The following is a 24,849-nucleotide window of genomic DNA, read 5'->3' as shown; positions in this document are numbered from 1 at the left end:
GCTTTGCAGCCAGGAGAGCATCACATTCATTTTGATAGGACTCAAGTACTGGCAGCCACAAGAGCATACCATCCAAGTATATACTGATAGGCCACTGAAATTGTTACACACCCCAGAAATTTCAGTAGGAAGGAGGAAGGCGTTTGATTGAATGATGCTGAAAAAGACGTGTACGACTCTTCCACCATGGGGTGATAGCAACAGCGGACGATGGCAACCGACAACGACCAACTGCGCCCAGTTATTCAAAGCAGGTGATGTCACGTTACTGAACGGGAGCACACATAAACGGAATTTTTCTGCTGTCAGTAGGGAGCAAGGGTGTGAATTTGACATTCAAAGAATCTACAATCTCTCTTGAAAACGTCCTCCGCAAATGGGGGACGAAACATTGGGTTTTAATGGAAAATCTATCTGACCACAGCTTAATAGCCCGGAATATTTTATTTATTGTTCCTCATGATGTGTTAGGATTGGAGGAACAATTTTCCCCGTCTTATAGAGGGAGGCTGTACGGTACACAGGGTGATATGTGATTGGCGCAGTAGAGCGCTACCATTTTCGATTGGCGGCTTTTCGATACGTACTCCATGTGGAGTCTTTCACATACTTGCACGAGGCATGGCGGAATGTGTTAGAATTCCATCTGGTGCCTTGGAACCGAAAATTAAATTTGATATTGTGCCGTGGAGTAAGAGGGAAGTCGATTTAAGCTTGGTACCTGAGTCTGGGTGTGAAGGTGGATCCAAACGAGAGGAGGAGACAGGAGTGCACCGTTCAACCCCATGCACAGGCACACTGGCCACCGCATTCGAGATTTCTACATGCGCATGGTGAGCATATTGCAGCACCGGCACTAAGAACCTTTAGAGTGAACATCACTCACTGTACTGTGTATCCACAGCAGCAGCAGTCGCGTCCAAGTAAAGCGCACTGAGATAGTGTGTTCCAGTCTCTGTCTGACCATGTTATCCATTTTTAAAGTCATAGTTGAGTCATTTTGCCACCCTCTCTTCAATTTATAAACTGTACTTCAATACACTTCATTTTCTGAACATGAGCATAAATATAATTGAGCTATTTTTCATGTCATTCATGAGTTGTGGAAATAAATCTATGATGATACTGAATTATATTTGTTATTAAGATAGACAAGATTCCTTGAACTCACGTCTTAATTTTACTTATTTGCCGCGCGGGATTAGCCGAGCGGTCTGGGCCCTGCAGTCATGGACTGTGCAGCTGATCCCGGCGGAAGTTCGAGTCATCCCTCGGGCACGGGTGTGTGTGTGTTTGTCCTTAGGATAATTTAGGTTAAGTAGTGTGTAAGCTTAGGAACTGATGACCTTAGCAGTTAAATCCCATAAGATTTCACACACATTTGAACATTTTTTACTTATTTATGTGGGGAGTAAAAGGGGTAGCCTTGGAATAAAATACTTTATATCTTCAGTTACACTACACAAAACAAAAGTCTTCTCATTTTCATTTAAAGTCCAATGCGTATAAATTTTACAGTAGAGTAAATGAAGGGTGGTTGTGTGTCTTAGAGATATGCAGAAGCAAAAGTTATCATCCCTGACCACCAAACAGGACATTTTTGTAAGGTCATGGCAGTTGAGCCTTTGCAATGTGCGATTCGCGTTAGCTCTGATATATCGACGACTATGTTAAGTATTTTGAAGAATTTTAACAACATATACCGATAATATCAATAAATTATTTTTATCAAACCCAGTCTCTTTACCGAAAAACTCTGTATACTTGCAATAATTGTTGGAACATACATGTAGGTTGCAGTAAGTACTGGGAGATGAAGAAGCTTGCCCAGGATAGAGCAGCATGGAGAGCTGCATCAAACCAGTCTCAGGACTGAAGACCACAACAACAACAAACAGCTGCTGCACGATGATAGTTATTATAACATTGTTAAAACATCCTGTATATTTTGCTTCGAGAGTGTATATATATATTCAAAAACATTATTTCAGCCCAAATATCAGCTATTACAGGAGAATTTGCGCAGCATTGACAGAGTAACCTACCTGACAGTCAGCAAAAGCAGCAATATCCTGTCACCTGAAACAGTAAATCCTACCAGTGTATTCATATTTGACAATGTAACAGCGGAAAACCAGTAGCAAATATAGAAATGTTTTTGTTCTGGCCAACATATGAGTGTTGACGTCTTTCATTTGAGCCAATCATACACCAGGATCCCGTAGAAGTTTGTAAGAGACAATGTCAATCTTACTATCACTTTCAAACAGGGCAATAATAATTTAAAACATACGAGATGTGTGAGAAAAGTAATGATACCGACAACATTGTCAGCGATCTGGCAACGCAACCGGTGTCATTATCCCTTCCAGATGTTCAGTCCAAGTTTCCGCTCCGTACAGCCGTCACTTGATTTTTGAGAGCGTCATCAGTTAAGCTGTGTTTTGTTGTGCGTCACGAAAACAGAACAGCGGAATTTAGAGCACCGTTATGCCATCAAGTTTTGTGCTGAACTTGGGGAATCCCGGAGTGTGACACTTGGAAAGATAAAACAGGCACATGGGCAACATCCTTTATCAAGAGAACAAGTTTTCGCTGGCAAAAATCATTTTTGGAAGCTCGAGACCATGTTGAAGATGAACCTCGCTCAAGGAGACCTTCAGCTTCAAAACCAGACGAAAACGTCAAACATGTACGTGCTCTTGTGAGATAAGACCAACGTTTAACAATAAGGATGATGAGTGACCTGTTGAACTTAAAACGCTTTCACCACACATGAAATTTTGATCGAAGATTTGTATCTTGCACACAAGTGGATACTGCATCATGACAATGCTCATATCACATGACCACTTCCATCACAGAATTTTTGACTTCACAAGGCATTCTTGTTGTTCCACAACGTCCCTGTTCATCTGATCTGAGTCCTTGTGACTTTTTTTTCTTTTCTTGAAATTTTAAAAATCTTAAAAGGATATCATTTTGGGACTCTTGAGAAAAGAGAACATTCAAAGGAATGTGACTGACATGTTAAAGGGTCTACCAGTTGAAGCCTTTCAGCGCTGCTACCAAGGCTGAGAAAACGACTCCGCCGGTGTACAGCTGCTGAAAAGAACTAATTTGGAAGGGGCACTATTGTTGCTTGATAACTTAGTCTTATTGTGTTTCTCACACACCTCATATGCATGTAGTGACCGACATAACATTCAATGAATTCAGTGCGAAGTGGGGATTGCTGGAATCGCACGCAGTATTCTAAACAAAGTAATCAGAATCTCAAAATTTATTTACTTTCAAGAAAAAATAAATGCCTCTAATAACAAGATAAAAACTATATGGAACATAGTGAAAACTGAAACAGGAAAAACTAATCTGCAAATAATGAGTTGATTAGAGATACCTCCAAAATTGCAGACACTTTCAACAGTGGCAGGTGGCAGGCAACTTAGGTTTGCATAGTTCCTCAGAAGACAGCTTAAAATATTTAAAAAATGCATTTCCGCAGACGTTTAACGAAATTCAACTATATCCTACCTCACCGAAAGAGATTTCTAATATTATTAGCTCTCTTAAATCTGCACTACCATAATTAAATGTTTCTCCTCGGAACTTTGTGACATATTGAGTTACTTATGTAATGAATCCCTCCACAGTGGTACTTCCCCAGATAGACTTAAATATGCTATTGTCAAACCATTACACAAAAAAGGAGACAAATTATCAGCGGAAAACTTCTGTCCCACTTCATTATTGGCTATAATTTCAAAAGTGTTTGAAAGGGTTATGTACAATAGACCTTATAAACACTTAGTACTGAAAAATATTCTCATTCGCAATCAGTTTGGATTTCGGAAAGGATTGTCAACTGATCAAGCTATATTCACTTTTACAGATGATATATTAGAATCAATAAATCAAAAATTATTACCACTTGGAATATTCTATGATCTGGCTAAAGCTTTTGATTATGTTAAGCATGATATCCTTACACAAAGGCTAAAGTATTATGGGATAATAGGAGTAGCAGGCTCATCGTCCCCATCCTATCTTTTTAATAGAAAACAGTGTATGTCTGTATCAGGCTTACCACCCAACAATAGTCATTCAAAATAGGAAACCATCAGATAAAGAGTGCCCCAGGGCCCTATTTTAGGTCCCTTGTTGTTCCTATTATATATTAATCACCGTCAATATGCAGTGTCACAAAATGCGTATTTTGGCTTATTTGCAGATGATACAAGTATTGGTATAAAAAACAGTACCCATGATCTCACTGAGCAATCAGATGATGAAATATTTGTAAGTATCAATGGGTGGTTCACAGCAAATGGATTGTCACTGAATTTTGACACGACCCAGTACATGCAGTTTAGTACCTCACAAAGAATAACTGACCCTATAAGTATAATGTATTCAAACAATGAAATTAAAGCTGTAGACAGTGTCGGATTTTTAGGGCTACAAATTGACCACAACCTAAATTGGAAAACTCACACTCTAGACTTAATGAAATGCCTTAGTTCAGCTACAGTTTCAGTACAAAATATAGCAGAAATAGGTGATTTAAAAATGAAGAAGTTAGTTTATTCGGCCTACTTCCATTCACTAATGAGTTATGGAATCATCTTTCAGGGAAACTCCTCTCACCAAGAAAACATTTATAAAATTCGGAAACGAGTCATTAAAATTCTATCTGTTGTCAGTCCTAGATCATCACGTGCAGACATATTTAAGAAACATGGTATTCTAACTACTGCTTCTCAGTACATATACTCATTGATGTCCTTTGTCATTTCCAACATGTCTCTTTTTAGACAAAATAGTGCAAAATATGATTGTAACACCAGAACCAAAAAAATCTGTATAAGGACTATAAAAACTTAACATCAGTACAAAAAGGAGTCAAATACATGGGTACCCACTTATTCAGTAACTTACCAGAGCATATCAAAGGTCTTGTAAGTGATAAAGATCGATTTCAGAGTGAATTAAAGAACTTCCTCTTGGCCAACTTCTTCTACTCCATCGATGAATATCTTCACAAGGATTATAGCTCATAAAAATAAAAAATAAATAAAAAACTTTGACTCTTTCCGCATCCCAGAGACTCATCTCCAAGGGATCCATGGAAAACGATAAAGTTAATGTAATGTACGGCTTTCTAATTACCCATACAACGAGAAAACTGAATGATGGGCAATATACACGAAGTTACGAGGAGTTTCTGTTTAAAAATTAGTGTACCAATATGTAACTGTGTCAGTGTATTGTAGATTATGGACAAAATAGTACTCATGCAATTCACTCATTCTGAGGGAATGAAATACAAGCCAAACATATGTTTATACATTGATACGAAAACTGAAGCTACAAATGAAGGGCTTAAAAAATCTATACTAATGAAGTTGAAAATATCAACGAAACACTTAAACTTCATGCTATGGAAATTCAAACGTTGGGAGATGCTACGGAAATGATAACTCTAAAGGTCCATGAAATTGAAAAAACAACAGAAGATATGAAAAAAGCTACTCCTGTAAATACTGCAGAAAGAAAAGCTCAGTAGAAAGCAATGAAACCGTCTGAGATTAATCAATGTAGCAAATATAGAGGTTGATGAGACTGATGCAGTTTTAGACATACAAAGAGAAAACTCCATATAAGTCTACATAAGATGGGTGCTACCTTCAAGTCAGTATAGTATGCAGCAGCATTTAAACAAAATGTACAGTTATAGAGTTGCGTAAGGCTATTCCTATACATTTAACCTAAAAATAGAGCAGGTGGAATGAGACCATTCTCTCTCTGAAACTTTTAGACCAGTAACAGAAAGTATTAAACAGCTTTCACACATGAAGGATTGACAGAGAAGAGGAGGAGGAAGAGGAGAATATAAAATTACCAGTTATATAAACGATCACACTGTTAGCAAAATAGATGTGAGATACAAGGACAGACAGAACCAATGGCGACCATACCTAGGGAGCAAAAGGGGCCCACGACTCCCCTTAACTCTTAGGGAAGGCACGAAATAAAGTATAATCAGGTCGTTTTCTTTGTTGTTGTTATGGTCTTCAGTCCAGAGACTGGTTTGATGCAGCCCTCCATGCTACTCTATCATGTGCAAGCTTCTTCATCTCCGAGTAACTACTGCAACTTACATCCTTCTGAATCTGTTTAGTGTATTCATCTCTTGATCATACAAACACTTTCAGAAAAGACTTCCTGACACTTAAATCTATACTAAACGTTAACAAATTTCTCTTCTTCAGAAACGATTTCCTTGCCATTGCCAGTCTACATTTTATATCCTCTCTACTTAGACCATCATCAGATATTTTGCTCTCCAAATAGCAAAACTCAAAAACTACTTTAAGTGTCTCATTTACTAATCTAATTCGCACAGCATCACCTGAGGTTTTCGACTAGATTCAATCATCGTCGTTTTGTTGATTTCATCTAATATTATCCTTTTAAGACGCCATTCCGTTCAACTGCTGTTCCAGGTCCTCTGCTGTCTCTGACAGAATTACAATTTCTTCTCCATGGATTATAATACCTACACCAAAGCTTTCTTTTGTTTCCTTTACTACTTGCTCAATATACACATTGAATAACATCAGGGATACGCCACAATCATGTCTTCTCACTTCTCGACCACTGCTTCCCTTTCATGTCCCTCGACTCTTATAATTGCAGTCTGGTTTCTGTACAAATTGTAAACAGCCTTTCGCTCCCTGTATTTAACCCCTGCCACCTTCAGAATTCGAAAGTGAGTATTCCAGTCAACATTGTCAAAAAATTTACCTCAGTCTACAAATGCTAGAAACTTCAGTTTGCCTGTACTTAATGTATCTTCTAAGATAAGTCGTAGGGTTAGTATTGCCTCGCGTGTTCCAACATTTCTACAGAATCTAAACTGATCTTCCCCGAAGTCAGCTTCTACCAGTTTTTCCATTCATCTGTAAAGAATTCCTGTTAGTATTTTGCATCCATAACTTATTAAACTTCATCTCTAAAGCATTCCTGTTAGTATTTTGCATCCATGATAGTTCGGTATTTTCACACCTATCGACACCTGATTTCTTTGGAATTGAAATTATTATATTCTTCTTGAAGTCTGAGGGTATTTCGCCTGTCTCATACACACCAGGTGGTATCTGTCAGGGCTGGCTCTCCCAAGGCTATAAGTAGTTCTAATGGAATGTTGTCTATTCCCGTGGCCTTTATTTTACTTAGGTTTTGCAGTGCTCTGTCAAATTCTTCAAGCAGTATCATATCTCCCATTTCATCTTCATCTACGTCCTCTTCCATTTCCATAATATTGCCCTCAAGAACATCGTCCTTGTATAGATCCTCTATATGCTCCTTCCACCTTTCTTCTTTCCCTTCTTTGCTTAGGACCGGTTTCCCATCTGAGCTCTTGATATTCATACAGGTGGTTCTCTTTCTGCAAAGGTATCTTTCATTTTCCTGTGGGCAGTATCTGTCTTAGTCCTAGTGATATATGCCTCTAAATCGTTACATTTATCCTCTAGCCATCCTTGCTTAGCCATTTTGCACTTTCTGTAGATCTCATTTTTGAGACGTCTGTATTCCTTTTCGCCTGCTTCATTTACGGCATTTTTATATTTTCTCCCTTTATCAGTTAAATTCAATATCTCTTCCGTTATCCAAGGATTTCTACTAGCCCTCGTCATTTTAGTTACTTTATCCTCTGCTGCCTTCACTATTTCATCTCTCAAAGCTACCCATTCTTCTTCTACTGTATTTCTTTCCTCTGTATTTGTCAATCGTTCCCTAATGCTCTTTCTGAAACTCTCTACAACCTCTGGTTCTTTCAGTTCATCCAGATCCCATCTCCTTACATTCTTACTTTTTTGCAGTTTCTTCAGTTTGAATCTACAGTTTACAACCAATAAATTATGGCCAGAGTCCACATCCACCTCTGGAATGTCTTACAATTTAAAACCTGGTTCCTATATCTCTGTCTTACCATTATATAATCTATCTGAAAGCATCCAGTGGCTCCAGGCCTCTTCAAAGTATACAGCCTTCTTTCACGATTCTTAAACCAAGAGTTGGCTACGATTAAGTTATGCTCTGCGCAAAATTCTACCAGGCTGCTTCCTCTTTCATTCCTTATCCCCAGTCCATATTCACCTAGTACTTTTCCTCCTCTTCCTTTACCTACTATCGAATTCCAGTCCCCCATGATTATTAAATTTTCGTCTCCCTTAACTATCTGAATAATTTATTTTATCGTATCATAAATTTCTTCAATTCTTCGTCATCTGTGGAGCTAGTTGGCATATAAACTTGTAATTCATGTTAGGTATGGGCTTCGTGTCTAACTTGGCTACAATAATGCGTTCACTGTGCTGTTCGTAGTAGTTTATCTGCGCTTCTATTTTTTTAGTCATTATTAAACTTACTACTGCATTACCCCTGTTTAATTTTGTATTTATAACCCCATATTCACCTGACCATATGTCTTGTTCCTCCTGCCACCGAACTTCACTAATTCCCTTTATATGTAATTTTAACCTATACATTTCCCTTTTTAAATTTTCTAACCTATCTGCCCGAATAAGGGATCTGACATTCCACGCCCCGATGCGTAGAACGCTATTCTTCTTTCTCCTGGTTTTCTTTTAAGGAAATGATTTAAAAGTTGGTGTTATGCAGGTTTTTAGTAAGGTGCTTCCAAAATATTAAAAATACTCCATACTCCAGGTATAGTCCCCTCAAACAAACTATCGTATAGGCTCCCTTGGCCTCTATTAGTCATATCTACTGGGAAAGCTTCCTATACATTTAAGTAAGCAGTTGCTACAAGTTGGAAAGGAGTTTGAACTAATACCCAGTTTAGTGGAAAAAAACTTCTAGCAACGTATACTATGGTGCCGCAACAAAATAACAGATCAGTTACGACTGGTCACTGTATCAGCTGCTACAGGGAATACAGCTCACAGGAATGGAATATCAGTCATTCCGGGGCTTTGAGAAAAATGTGTTATTGAATAATAATTATGGAGATTGTGGTCCGAGAACTCTACAAACAGGCTTATGAAACATTCCCCCTTCACATGTGTCATAATATGAGATTTGCCTGGTTTATGGCGGGCTGATGTTACAGATGTAACACAATATTCACAGGTAAATAAAGGTTTCAAATACACTTCAATGTTTATAGATATGTATTCCAAATTCGTCTGTGCTCTTCCTGTGAAAACAATGACCGGGAAGAGAGTTGCACAGGTGCCTGAACAATTGCTGCAGACGAGGATGAATCATTGCCTACACAACCTTCAAATTGATAATGGAAGCGAATATTTCAGTAGATACTTCAAAACTGTAATGGAGCAATGTGGAATAAACAACTACTCGACATTCTCCCAGATGAAAGCGAGAATTGTAGAATTTTTGAACAGAATGATAAAAAACCATTTAATCTTCAACGATCACAAAAATGACTATAGAATCTACTACACGAAATCAGGCAGTATAACTGAACAAAACACACAATACAAATGAGACCAATTAACGTTTATGATAACGAACTTCTAAATACAGTACATAGTCGTGTTAAAATGGTGAATCCACACAAGCAGTAATTCAGAGGTGCATGACTCAAAATACAAAACCGCGTTGAAAAATTTTACCTGTGGAATTGGTCAGTAGAGATAATTGTAGTATCCAAACTGTAAAAAACAAACCCATAAATGTATATCTTAAAGGTGCAGAAACTTCTGGCAGTTTCTGCACAAAGGAATTATAGAAAAGCTCTGAATTGGATATGTTTCTCATAGAGTGTTTCATAATATGTCGGCAGGACAAGGCTGTAGTTAAATGGTTTGTCTTCCTATCAACATACAACATTTCACTGAATACTAATGATGTGGTACATAACAGGGTGGACAAACCTCAAACACTGCCGTAGCATAGCATGAGTGCTAAGAAGTAGATCAGAGGATTTGGCAGTATTTTCAGTAAGTTGACAGTTGAATTACAAATATCTGATATAACTACTGTGGATCTGGAACAAAGCTGAGCTGAAAAAGGAATTAATCTACTAGATGAGGCCTGCAGGGAACATAATTTAGCGTACACCGCAAGTGAAGATTTGACATAACATCACGCTGTTGATCGAATTTTAAACAATAAAGCTGTTGAGCAAATAGGTATAGGCATAGGGCAATGTATTGCAACATCTGCATTTGATAAAACAATGTGCGCCAAACTTAAATTGGATGCTGGGTTAAATTTCCGACAAGTTATGAACACGACTCGTCATACATTAAACACACTGAAGGAAAAGCTTGTGGCATGTCGAAAAATTTGCATCCAGACAATGGTGGCAGCGACTAAAGATGCCTTGAAGCAGAAAGGAGTAATGAGACGAAAAAGACATGTCACAATGCCTAGGGCTTTATCACTATCTCAGACATCTGGTAGAATTATCCCATTCCCGTGATGCAGGGATATTTGCTATTGGTTCTTTAGCTCGAGGGGTGGCAGCCATAGCCCGAAGAGTGAAGAATGCATGAAATGCACAGAAGCGATTACAGGAGGCTAAGAAGTATAATAAAATGACGGAGGCCATCGCTATCAGGAAAGGACTATATTTAAATCTGTACATTTTGTCTACATCATCTTGTATCATCCCACAGTCACTCAATGACATTACCTTTCTGTACACCACAGCATCGTCAGCAAACAATCGCAGATTGATGCCTACCCGGTCCCCCAGACATTTATGTATATATAAAATAATAGTGGTTCTATCGCAATTCCCTGGGGCATCCCTGACAATACCCTTGTCTCTGATGAACACTCGCCGTCGAGGTCAACGTATTGGGTTCCACTTCTGAAGCAGTCTTGAAGCTACTCACATATCTGGGAACCTATTCCATATGCTCATACCTTCGTTAGCCGCCTGCAGTGGAGCACCAGTTCAAATGCTTTTCGGAAATCTAGAAATATAGAATCTGTCTGTTGTCCTTAATCCATAGTTTGCAGTGCATCAAGTGACAAAAAGGCAAGCAGAGTTTCACAAGAGCGACGCTTTTTAAAACCATCCTGATTCATGAACCGAAGTTTTTCAGCCTCAAGGAAATGTGTTATAACCTAATTCAGAACATTTCAAGAATTTTGCAGTAAATGGATGTTAAGGATATTGGTCTGCAATTTTGCAGGTACGTTCTTTTACACTTCTTATAGACAGGAGTCACGTGCTCTTTTTCCAGTCGCTTGGGACTTGGCGCTGGGCGAGAGATTCGCAATAAATGCAAACTAAGTAAGGCGCCAATTCCGTGGAGTATTCTTTGAAAAACCGAACTGAGATTCAATCCGGATCTGGCGATTTGATTGTTTTCAACTTCTTCAGCTGTTTCTCTATGCGAGGTTCAAATGGTTCAAATGGCTCTGAGCACTATGACCTCAGCAGTTGAGGTCATCAGTCCCCTAGAACTTAGAACTACTTAAACCTAACTAGCCTAAGGACATCACACACATCCATGGCCGAGGCAGGATTCGAACCTGCGACCGTAGCGGTTCCACACTGTAGCGCCTAGAACCGCTCGGCCACGCCAGCCGGCTCTATGCGAGGGATGCCAATTACTATGTCATTCATATGGGAGTCTCTGGGATGGTCAAACGACGGTATGGTGGTACGATTCTCCTGCGTGCACAATTTTTTAAACGTGAAATATAAAACATTGCCACTCCTTTTGCTATCTTTTACTACCACACCAGATTGGTCAAATAGTCACTGGGCTGAAGCATTATAGTCCCTTAGCGAATTTACGTTGTATCAGAATTTTCTCGGGTTATTGGCCACATCTTTTGTTACGTTATGACGGTGGTAGTTATTGTATTTTTCGAACACAGATCTTTTTACAGGTGCACGAATCTCTATTAACCTTTGCCTGTCGTCAGTTACATATTCTCTTTTGAACGTAATATCTCTTTTATATCGTGAAGCGATTCAATGCCTCGAAACAAGCTTTGCAGCAAATGATAGCATGCACAGTAGCATATAATATTTTTATAGTGTTAGCCGAAATACTGAGGCAAGTATGGGTTTTTTAAACGAATGGTATACTTTTTAACTTTTAACAGTGTTTGAAAGTTCTTAAATATAGAAAAACGGTAATATAACACATGTTGACCTCGGCGTTGAAACGTTTCATGACAGTGTCTGACAAATGTATTAAAACCGAAAGGCGAGTCGGCCGGAAACTACTATGATAGTGTAACCATCGCCAGGTGGGGCTCATGTCACATTGGTCTGCCTGGATGTGAAAGGCAGGCGTTTCCCAGCATCCTCCAAAATATGGATATACAAGAGTGAAGGAAATTAAATAAGAAGACAAGGTAAGGAATAATAAAGCACACAAACGAATAAAGGAAACAACTGCTCTTGCAAACTATATGGGAAGGAGAAAAATGAACCACATCGATCACATTCTAAAGGTGTGTTTACAACGGTGCGCCTTGTGGCTGGTCGCCGTGCGGCTGTAGCTTGCCCCATACACAAGTAGAGATGCCCTGTGTGGACACAGGTGTGAATGGAATCGCTCTTACGCACATGTTAAGATGCTCCTACACACTTGCCTCTCCTTGAGTGGGGCAAACACAGTCACCCGGCGACAAGGCGCAAGGCACACAGTTCTAAATGCAACTTAAGAAAAAATATTTGCAAAAAATTATCGTTGAGGAAAAGATATAGCTGACTAGTTGCAGAAGAAGAAGATGATATGGCAATCTGACAGATTTGAAGAAAAAGTATCCTACCAAGAACTAAAGAAAGCAACAAGGAATAGAATGTCGAGTAGGAGAAAATTCAGTTGAAACTCGTCTTTTAGCAAATTTATAAATGGTGTTTGAATATTATAGGTATAAATGAAAGGTACGAGTTGAGGATAATGAATAAAGCAAACTCCTAACAAACAGAGATCCAGAAACCAATGGTTGCTCTGAAACGACGTACTATGAGCAGGTGCACAAACAGGCTCTTCATCGATGCCCATCCAAAATTCCCGATGTGTTTCAAATTCATTGATAACAATCCACAATACATTCCGGGAGTTAATTGGCATTATAAATAGGGCTTAAAACAGTCAAACCCTCTAGAATAAGATTTTCACTCTGCAGCGGAGTGTGTGCTGATATGAAACTTCCTGGTAGATTAAAACTGTGTGCCGGACCGAGACTCGAACTCGGGACCTTTGCCTTTCGCGAGCGAGTGCTCTACCAACTGAGCTTCTGTAAAGTCTGGAAGGTAGGAGACGAGGTACTGGCAGAAGTAAAGCTGTGGGGACAGGGCGTGAGTTGTGCTTGGGTAGCTCAGTTGGTAGAGCACTTGCCCGCGAAAGGCAAAGGTCCCGAGTTCGAGTCTCGGTCCGGCACACAGTTTTAATCTGCCAGGAAGTTTCAGTCAAACCCTCTGTATGTGATGATGATGTGCCTCGCATCATCATAATCATATCAACACCATATTCTTTTCAGGTACCCTGTGCAATAGAGGTAAAAGTAAACCTGAAATCCAACAATATCATGCATATGTACTACACATATCAACAAAAGTTTCGCGTCACCCAGAGATTTCATACATGTGTGTTGCCATTGTGACTGTTATTGCACCGATCGCAAGATCACTCCTGACGTTTTTATTTATTTATTTTATTTACACGTCAAGTTCCGTAGAAGCAAATTGAGGAGCAAATCTCCAAGGTCATGGAACGTGTCAGTACATGAAATTACAACATAAAGGTAATAACAGATAAAAGTAAAATGTTTAAGAACCCGAATAAAGTCTATCTTTAAGTTTAAGTAAACGCAATCAACAATACAACAAGAATCAGCTTAATTTTTCAAGGAAGTCCTCGACAGAACAGGAGTGACCCAAGAGGAAGCTCTCCAGTTTCGATTTGAAAGCGCATGGATTACTACCAAGATTTTTTAAATCTTGTGGTAGCTTATTGAAAAAGGATGCAGTAGTATACTGCACTCCTTTCTGCACAAGTGTTATGGAAGCCCGATCCAAATGCAGGTTTGTTTTCTGCCGAGTATTAACTGAGTGAAAGCTGCTTATTCTTGGGAATAAACTGATATTGTTAACAAGAAATGACAGTAAGGAATATATATATTGAGAGGCCAATGTCTAAATATCCAGACTCGTGAACAGAGATCGACAAGAGGTTCGTGAACTTACACAACTTATTGCTCAAACCGCCCGTTTCTGAGACAAAAGTATCCCTTTAGAATAGGAAGAGTTACCTCAAAACATAATGCAATACGACATAAGAGAATGAAAATAAGCAAAGTAGACTAATTTTCGTGTCGAACGATCACTCACTTCACTTCCCGGTCGAATAGCAATATGCCCATTCTGTGTAATTAAAACGTCAAGTTTTGTAGAATTGTGTGTTAGAAACTGTATAACTGAGTCTTACTGTGATTTAGCATTAGTTTATTTTCTACAAACCATGAACTTATGTCATGAACTGCACTATTTGAAACGAAGCCTATGTTGCACACAATATCCTTTACTACCAAGCTAGTGTCATCAGGAAAGAGAAATATTTTAGAGTTACCCGTAATACTAGAGGGCATATCATTTATATAAATAAGGAACAGGAGTGACCCCAACATTGATCGCTGGGGCTCCCCCCACTTGACATGCCCCACTCAGACCACACATCACAGCCATTCTCAACATTGTGAATAATGACCTTTTGCTGCCTATTGCTAAAGTAAGAGGTGAACAAATTGCAAGCTACTCCCCGTATTCCGTAATGGTCCAACTTCTGGAGCAATATTTTGTGATCAACACAAGCAAACGCCTTAGTTAAATAAAAAATACGCCTAGTGTTCGAAACCTTTTGTTTAACACATCCAGTACCTGACAGAGAAAAGAGAATATAGCATTTTCAGTTGTTAAACGACTTCTAAGTCTGAACTGTACATTTGATAGCAAATCGTGTGATATAACATGATCAATTATCCTTACATACACAGCTTTTTCAATAACTTTAGCAAACATTAACGGCAAACAAATAGATCTAAAATTATCTACATTATCCCTTTCTCCCTTTTTATAAAGCGGCTGTACTAATGAGTACTTTAATCCTTCAGGAATCTGACCATTCCTAAAGGAAAAATTACAAATATGGCTAAATACAGGGCTAACATGTGCAGCACAGTACTTTAATATTCTGCTAGGCACTCCATCATAACCATGAGAGTCCTTAGTCTTCAATGATTTAATTATTGACTCAGTCTCCCCCTTGTCTGTATCACAGAGGAGTATTTCAGACATCAATCTCGGAAAGGCATTTGCCAAGAAAGTTATATGATTCCCTGTAGAAACTAAATTTTTATTTAATTCGCCAGCAATGCTCAGAATATGATTGTTAAGTACTGTACATATATCTCATTTATCAGCAACAGAAATATTTTTACTACGAACTGACTTTATATCGTCGACCTTGTGCTGTTGACCACACACCTCCTTCACAACTGGCCTTATGGTTTTAATTTTATCCTGTGAATTAGCTATTCTATTTGCATACCACATACTCTTTGCCATCCTAATAACATTTTTAAGTACCTTTCAATACTGTTTGTAATGGGCTACTGTAGCTTGATTGTGAATCTAACATTTTGATATAATTCCCACTTTGTTCTACATGATATCCTTATCCCACTAGTCAGCCACCTGGGCTTGGTATTACTGCTAGTACCCCATTTAGAACGTTCTAAAGGAAAGCGTGAGAAATATATTAAGGAAAGATTATATTTATCACCTATGTTATCGGCTCTATAAACACCCTGCCGCTTTTGTTCCTTGACAAGGTTTAAAAACTCTCTATTGCTGTTGGATTAACTTTCCTGCATAGTATGTAACTATATGTGACATTTGTCTGAGTATAAAAGCCTTTTAGTGTTAAAATTTGTGCATCATGGTCTAAAAGTCCATTCACCCTTTTACTAACAGAATGCCCATCTAGTAACGAAGAATGAATACAAATATTGTCTATGGCTGTGGTACTGTTCCCCTGCACCCTAGTTGGAAAAAACACAGTCTGCATCAGGTCATATGAATTTAGGCGATCTACCAACATCCTTTTTCTTGCACCTTCATATACAAAATTTATATTGAAGTCACCACATATAACTAAATTCTGGTGCTTCCTCCAGCTTGAGCAAAAATGCTCTGAATTCAGAGTTAGGGGACCTACAAAAAAATAAGAATTAAGAGCTAAGTTTCACTAAATTCAACTGCCCCTGCACAACGTTCAAATACCTGTTCAGTGTAGTGCCGTGATACGTCTACGGACTCAAATGGAAAACTGTTTTTTACGTACATATCACTCCCCCACCCCACAAGGAGCTCCTTGAAACACAGCCAGCTAATCTGTATCCTGGTAAAGGGAACCTCTGATTTGTCAAATTATTTAAGTGGTGCTCCTCCAATATACCAATAATTTCAGAGTCAACATCTATAAGCAGTTCACTAACTTTATCTCTAATACCTCTTATATTTTCATGAAATATGCTAATTCCTTCTCTACTTGGAAACATGTCGTCCTCTGAAGGTGAGCCCTTAGTTAGAGGGACTTCCTTTAAGCAGGTATACCTATCAGCTGACTTCAATCTAAAAAAAGATGCTGCTCTAACTCCAACTATTACTGGAATTTTTCCATGAGTGGACCCACCACCACCCACTACTCTGTCACCTACAAGCTTTGCCAGCCTCCCTTCCCATACCTATTGAGGTGCTGGCCATGCCTAGTGAAACCCAATCTACTGATAGACCCAACTGGCACCATTGAAATGTGGCCCATGCCCTCCGCCATCAGCTCCCCATGTTAACGCGCCTAACTGCCCCATTAAGATGAGGCCGATAATGATGCTGAAACAGTTGCACGAAATGCACATTAGTGCCGCCAGTTTGAGTAATCTTTACCAGGTCACCAGCTATATCGTATTCCCCATCCCTATGAAGGTTGTTCCCTGCTCAACTCACTATTACTACCTGGTCCTCCTTCATAAAATTCCTACATAACTCCCCTATGCTGTCAGTCACCTGAGCCAACCCTACACTGGGCTTCACAATGCTGGTGACCTGGTACTCACTCCCCAACACTTCCTGCCCCGCTACAAGAGGCTCCTTTCCACTCTGACAGTTGGTCAAATCTATTGCATATCCGCAAAGTATAACTGCCTGAATACTTCCTCGCGGCTGCCTTCTTGCCAGCTGCCGGTTTCCGTTCCCCACCACCCTTCACCCTCCTCATCCTATCTAGTCCCTCCTTTGCGCGTTGTAACTGCACCTGAAGGGCACAGATCTTACGCTCCTTCTCCTCTATCAACTTATTTCTACTACAGATTCCGCATTCCCACGAGAGGATCCCGCTAGAATGCCCACTGGCTTCCCCGCTGAATTCCCCCCCAATGAAAATACTTTGAACAAATCCCACACTGTAACCCATTCTTCACAAACCTACGACAGAGTCCACACTTCTTACTCAAGGTAAAATTTTACAGTTACTGAAAAAAACTATATGTCTACGTTACCCAAGTTCAGTTATACCAGCACAACTGTTTAATGAACTAACAATAGCGGTCTCGAAATTCTCTGTCTACTAAGAAAACAACCACCTGTATTAATAGTACTACACCACAGCTAATACCAATACCAACAAAACTTCACAAAATTATTAGCTAAAACCAAAAATTCAAGCGGCCACTGGAACACTCTACGAAGTTAAAACACTGAACGAACATTTTATTGAAATATTTTACTAGAAACAATAATAAACGTCAACTGAAAACTAAAGCACGAAATTTGCTAAACGACTTCAACGCATAGAAAACTCTACAAAACACAGCGAGAGAACATTTCCAGAAGTTTATTAAACCGTTATTTCGCCACAAACAGCACGAAACACCACTGAAACTATTAAATTTAATAACTCTGTAACAGTGGACAAATAACAGCTGCAACTGCACGCCCGAAAATGTAATATCGAACATTACATACACACACTGCCATGAGCGTTACCTGTGGATATAACGCCGCATGGATTGCAACATTTTAGTTGAAAGTAAAGCACCAGAGACATCTGTGGAACAGCAGAGTGAATGTCCATCACGTCACGAAGGGCAGTCGCCACTAATGATCGTGTCTGCATCATCGCATTATGTGCAGAACGCTTGTCAAACGGGAAATTGCTCGAAGAGTGCACCAGAGTCAAAGTGATGTGGTGGGACATGAAATCTGTCCCAATTGTCAGGCAGTGTGAAGCATTTACACCACACAGGCCGTTCGCGTTCAATAGGTGCACAGGATGATCGATGTCGACAACTTTTGAATCAAAGGAACCGTGGGCTGGATTGCTCCATAAATGAAATCGGCGTTCGAAGACGCCACAAGACGTTAAGTATTGCATCAGACTGTCAGAAAACAACTGTATGATGCTAACCTCCATTCCCACGACCACGACGAGTACCACGTGTACACCACGACACCATGGACTTCGTTACAGCTGGGCAAGACGTCATGCAGAATGGACGCTTCATGTCTGGCGCCAGATGTTGTTTACACACGAATCTTGGATCTGTCTGTACCATCATAACCGCAGACAACTTTTGTAGAGACAACCTGGTAATATCGAACAGCTCCAACACTATGTCCCACATGTGTAACAGAGTGGTGTTGGAACTACGTTCTGGAGTGGCATTACATGGGGACACCATACACCTCTCGTGGTTGTTGAGGGCGATCTCACTGCTCTACAGTACAGGGAAAAGTTTCTGTAGCCAATAGTGGGTCCGTATCCACAACATTATGGTGAAAATTACACCTTAAGGGATGATAACTCGCGTGCTCATGATGCTGTTCTCGTGAACGTGTTCCTTTAACATACTAGGATCACGAAAATGGAGTGACCTGCCTGTTACCTCGGTACGAACCCAATCGAACATATATGGAATCGATTGAAACGCGCTGTTTTTTGTCGTTGATACCGACCACATGCTCTGTGCAGCTTACGCAGAATCACCACAGAACTGTGGGACAGTTTGGAACAGGATTGGCTTTATGACCTAATCGATGGAATGTCACGATGGATTCCAGCCTGCATCCGAGCAAGGGGGTGTTCCACCATGTATTGACATTGTTCAGGAGTGATGTGAGAAACCCTCCACTGGAAACACAATTTCGTCGTTACACTTCTTTAATGATCTGAACATGCTGCAGATGAATATACATGCGTTCCTCGGAGAATTTTTTTTTTTTTCATTGAATTTCGCAATAAAGGGTTGACGCTAAAATTTTGTTGATGCGTATGTAGGATAGAGAGCACTAATTGAACACAGGGGCTATATGTATAAATGTAAGCTTTTACGCATGCGCTATGATATCAACACCGATGAAATGCCATTGTGTGAGTGACCATGGTTGTTGGGAGTCTTGTCTGTCCAGTTACCACGTCTGTTTAGTTTTGTGACATCTGAAATCTCGTCAAGATTGTTTTAAAGTGTAGAAGGTAAATAATTCACAATTGGTCCATGTGTGGTTTCTAAAATTGATTTGGTATTCGCTATAGATTTCCTGCAGTTTTTGAGAAATGAAAGATATGAAGTAAGTTGAGAGACGATAATGTATTCTTTCTACGCCACATTCGTGACTAGTGCTGCCATCTGTTACTGCAATGGGGAACTACGTCATGATCGCGTTTAAATGTACTTTGGGGTTATATGAGTACCTCAAAAGAATTTAAGAATGGTTAGTTGAAACCTGATTGAATATGAGGTATTAAGTCCATTTACTAAACGTACTATTTTGTTATACTATTTAATTATTACTTAATTTACTTTAGGTGGTGAGCGCCTATAAAAGGAGGCAGACTGAAGTGGCACGAGGGGCCAATGGAGGAGGCATTCAAGTAGCGATGAAAGGGACATCAATATTAGAAACCAAAAAACTTTTGGAGTGCCATTTAAGAGTTTGTATCGACGTCATCGATAAGAAAAACATGACATTATCTGAATTAGTATTCTTTTACCGAAAAAATATGCGTGTCGTAACTCTCTTGGGGTATTTTCTAAGGATTTGGAAATTTCTCTTGCCAATAGAATAATATATTTGTGAAAAAGAGAATTTAGATTCATACAAAAACTTGTGTACTGCATCTTTCAGACTATCATTCCAGAACAACACCAAACACCTGAAAAGACACGGCTGGAAACGACTGGTATATTTCAATCTGTCAAAGAAACCATCTCTCTTTGAGAAAAGCAGAGGGTCTCTTGAAATTAAAAGCAGCCGGAGTAAGAAAGAGATTGTTAAACAGCATTTCGAACTTGTAAATAGGCTTCTTACAAATCTCTTGCTCCATGACAAATCTACTCATGCGTACAACGTGGTCGAATCAGAGTTGGCACTCAACAACAGACCTCCGAAGGTCATTGAAGCGAAAGATACAAAAGCGGCCCTTTCTTCGGCAAGCGCCTAAAGAGGCGAGAACCTTACCGCTATCACTTGTAGCAACGCAACAGGTGCGTATCTACCACCGCTTGTTATCTTCAAGGGATAAAGACACATGTCGGAGCTGACTGTTAACTTGCCCAATGGATGTATTTCATGCATGAGTGAAAGCGTATGGATAGTTGAGGAAATATTTCTGCAATAGGTAGCCTTTCTTCAAGAAAACAGTGTGCCCAGGAAAGAACTTTTTATTTTGGATGGGCACTTGTCACTCCATCCCCCTGCCGCATCTTGGGTATGAAATCGAGTTTTCAGTTTCATAACTGCAGTGATTCTAAGTTAGCGACAGGTGTTTGTGATGTACTACACTCCCCGTGTATACATCTGTTTGACAGATGTCCTGTTTACGGAGTTAGTGGCGGCATGACGTGTAATTTCACATGTCAAACACCGCTGTTATGTGTTTGTCTCTTTCTTATAAGAGACATTCTCTGTTAATAACGATCATTTTATATAGAACTGATGTGAGCATAGTATAATTTATGAACCCTGAGCTGATGTGAATAGTTGGAGCTAAACACCTCTGGAAAGCTGTATTGTACATGTATCACAAGGAATCGGTGTTTTAAGGAAGTAGTTTTTCATTTTATAGTTTATCACCATAGTTTATCGTAGAGAAACCTACAAGGAGAATGTATGTCATGCGCTGGAAACATATTTCTTACATCGGGATAGTAACAGCGTTGCATTCCTCACGACTAATAGGTCGGAAACCGCAACGATCTAACAGTATAGCGTGTTTTAAGTGTAGAAACTTGTAGCCTTAGGAGTACAAGTGTTTTATGTTCTCTCTTACCAATAACTTCTTGATAATGACCCCAGACACTAGAACAATACTTCAGAATTGTAGCGCAGTTGATTTACGTAAAATGCAGCAAACTCCGTCCGTCTGGAGCTCCATCATGCACAAAAACCACGCCTTTCTTGTTCTCAGCCGTCTGTTATATCATCACAACAGATTCATATCTACTATCCACCGATAAGGGGTGCCATCCTCTTCGACATTCGCGCATCTGGAGAAATCTTGTGCTCCTGGGTGGGTGTGGGACAGCAATTACAGCTTTGGTTCGCACTGTTCCTACACGAAACGTGGTCAGCTGCAGATTAAATCGGTGCCGGTGCTGCGGGGAGCATTGGTCAAAGACATTGCGAGGAGATCTTTCGGTCTCTAACTTATTTATTTATTTGATTAGCCATCCGTAGACATTTTGCAATGTATGGATGTTGTCAGTTTGGATACAGTGATTTTTGCAGATACATTGACACTTTTATATGCATTTACAGAGTATACAAATACAATGACATTTATCACTTAAATTACATTCAAACAATTAAATATTCACTTATTGTTTAGAAACAGCGTTCCTGAAAATATAGTTTAAGGGTTTTCTGTAACAGTACATGTTGTTAATTTCTTTGATGTCCTGTGCAGCTTGTTATACATTTACAGAATATACAATACAATGTCATTATGTCACTTAAATTACATTCAAACATTTAAATATTCACTTACTGTGTAAAAACAGTGTTCCTGAAAATACAGTTTAAGAGTTTTTCTGAAACAGTACATGCTGTTAATTTCTTTGATTTCCTGTGGCAGCTTGTTATACAATTTTACACCCTGATACAAGAAACTTTTTTGGGTCTTATGCTTGTTTCTCCTATCTAGATGAAGGCAGTGGCTTGTTCTTGTGCTATAGCTGTGTAAAATGCTGTTTGTACTATAATTCACTATATTTTTCTTTATATATACTATAGTGTGGAACATAAATAAACAGGGAACAGTTAGAATACCAAGTATTTTGAATAGTTCTCTGCAGTGAGCCCACTTACTGCTTTTAGTTATAATTCTCACTGCTCTCTTCTGCACTTTAAAAACTGTTTGTAAGTTGAGTACATTATTTCCCCAGAAAATTATCCCATAGCTTATGACTGAATGTACATAGCTAAAATATACAGTTCTTAGACATTCATCGCTGCATACTGAGGAGAGAACTCTAAGTGCGTAACACGTTGTAGATATCTTTTTTGTGAGTTTTTTAACATGTTCACTCCACCTAAGCTGGCTGTCAATATGCAACCCTAGGAATTTTGTGGTGGGCACTTCGTCTACAGAGGTGTTATGTAGCTTTAACTTTAGGGGACTGTTTTTTCTGTTTATTCTAAAGCGTATGCTATTTGTTTTCTTAATATTTAAGGTCACCTTATTCTCTGTAGACCATTTGTAGACATCTTTCAGTGATTCATTACAATTTTCCAACATTTGTGCTGATGTCTCACTGGTGATTATAATATTGCTGTCATCGGCAAACAATATCTTCTCTCCATGTCGGATATATTGTGGAAAGTCATTTATATAAATCAAGAACAACACCGGACCCAGCACACTTCCCTGAGGGACCCCAATATTAATATGCTGTGGATCTGACGGGTGTTTTTCTATGAACTTTGATCTACTGGAGACATGCGAGATCTCTACCCACTGTACTCTATTTTTAAGGTATGAATGGAACCATTTGTTGATTACCCCTCTTACTCCTAGTGCTTCTAACTTAAGTAATAGATTCTGGTGGTCAACTGTATCAAAGGCCTTTGACAGGTCAAGGAATATGCCAGATACATAGTTGCCTTCATCCAGTGCTTCTAGAACCACTTTAGTGAAATGTGCTATTGCCATTTCTGTATCTCTGCCTGGTCTGAAACCAAATTGGTCATTTGAAAGAAGGTTGTATTTGTTTAGATAGCTCATAAGTCTGTTCTTCATTATGGACTCTATTATTTTGGAAAATGATGACAGTAGGGCAATTGGCCTGTAGTTCTCAATGTTTTCTACATCATCTTTTTTGTGTAGAGGTAAAATTTTTGCATGTTTCAGATAATCAGGGAAACAACCGGCTTTGAAAGATTCATTTATGATATTGGTTAGGGGGGCTTTGATACTATTTATGCATTTTTTCAGCACAGACATTGGAATTTCATCTAAACCTGCTGAATTTTTGCTCTTTAATTTCCTTACCACATTACATACTTCTTCCTCAGTAGTGGGTAGCAATACCATTGAATTTGATGTATATTCCCGTGTTCGTGGATTATGAGATTTTGAAAAATTTTCCTGTAACTTTGTAGCTATACTACTAAAGTAAGAATTAACAAAGTTTGCTAGTTCTTTTGGGGTACTTGTTAGGTTTTCTTTGTTCCTGATTTGGGTGTTTATTTGCCTTTGTGTTGCTGTTCCTGTCTCTTGTTTCACTATAGTCCATGTAGCTGTATCCTAAGAATGCGACAGTGCCCTGCGACTCCATCCCACATAGAGAAAATTGTAAATTACGCACTATGATCGATGTGCTAGAGATATGTAGGTCGCTCTCTGGTATAGTTTGGTGTATATGTTCGTAGGAGTAACAATGAATGAACGTTCTGCACAGTCATCTATTTACATTGTCGATGATACTCGGAAAGTAGTGGAGGGGCTGTTTATCGGTGATACAGAAATTGGTAAGCATGCTGGCACGCCATTGGTCTGTGTTGAAATTAAGATAAAATTGTTAAAATTGATCGTACTATCAACAATAATGCTTATTATTACAGCACATGGACGGTGTCTTTTCCACCCCTACCATCCACTGGTGCGCTGTTGATTATCACATAATGATTTACTGACATCGCTTGTTTGAGATGGAGAAAGAGTCTAGGTGGAGGGAGCAACACCTTCCAAGGATGGCTAACACCGAAACAGTGATCCCGTGCATAGCAGCAATATGAGGAATTAAACAAATGGAACACAGCGCCATCAACTATCCCGTCACTGTGTATGACGAGTTTAAATGTGGGGGTCGTCAGTCACCTTCAGACAGCAGTTTGGAAACGCTCCATAATGCCTCAAAACTCTTCCAGTTTCCTTATGTTGTGGCTATCTTTTATTTCAATCACCCATTGTGTGGGTGTGTTGTGGGATCAGCAGCTCCAACATGATTTACATCGTGTGATGTCTAGTTTTCTGGGGGAGACAATGGGTTAATGTCAGTTTAGAAACTGACACAGACGTCGAAGTGGCAGAAAAAAAAAAACAGTGTAAAAAAAAAAGAAAAAAAAGCAGTGTACAGAGCGTGTTACAGCAGGAAAAGCGGTGTAGCAAACAACGAAATATAGACCCTCTCCTACGACCGATAACTGTAGGAGATGGTCCTCGCGCAGTACAGGCGATGAAACTTGACACCGCTCTGTGCAAGTGACATCGATCACTGGCCGCCTGCTCTAATGGATCAGTAACAGTATATTTAATAGGAACA

The sequence above is a fragment of the Schistocerca serialis genome, chromosome 9 (genome assembly GCF_023864345.2).
Source record: "Schistocerca serialis cubense isolate TAMUIC-IGC-003099 chromosome 9, iqSchSeri2.2, whole genome shotgun sequence".
NCBI classification, from domain to species: Eukaryota; Metazoa; Arthropoda; class Insecta; order Orthoptera; family Acrididae; genus Schistocerca; species Schistocerca serialis.
Note: the sequence above shows the minus strand (reverse complement) of the source record.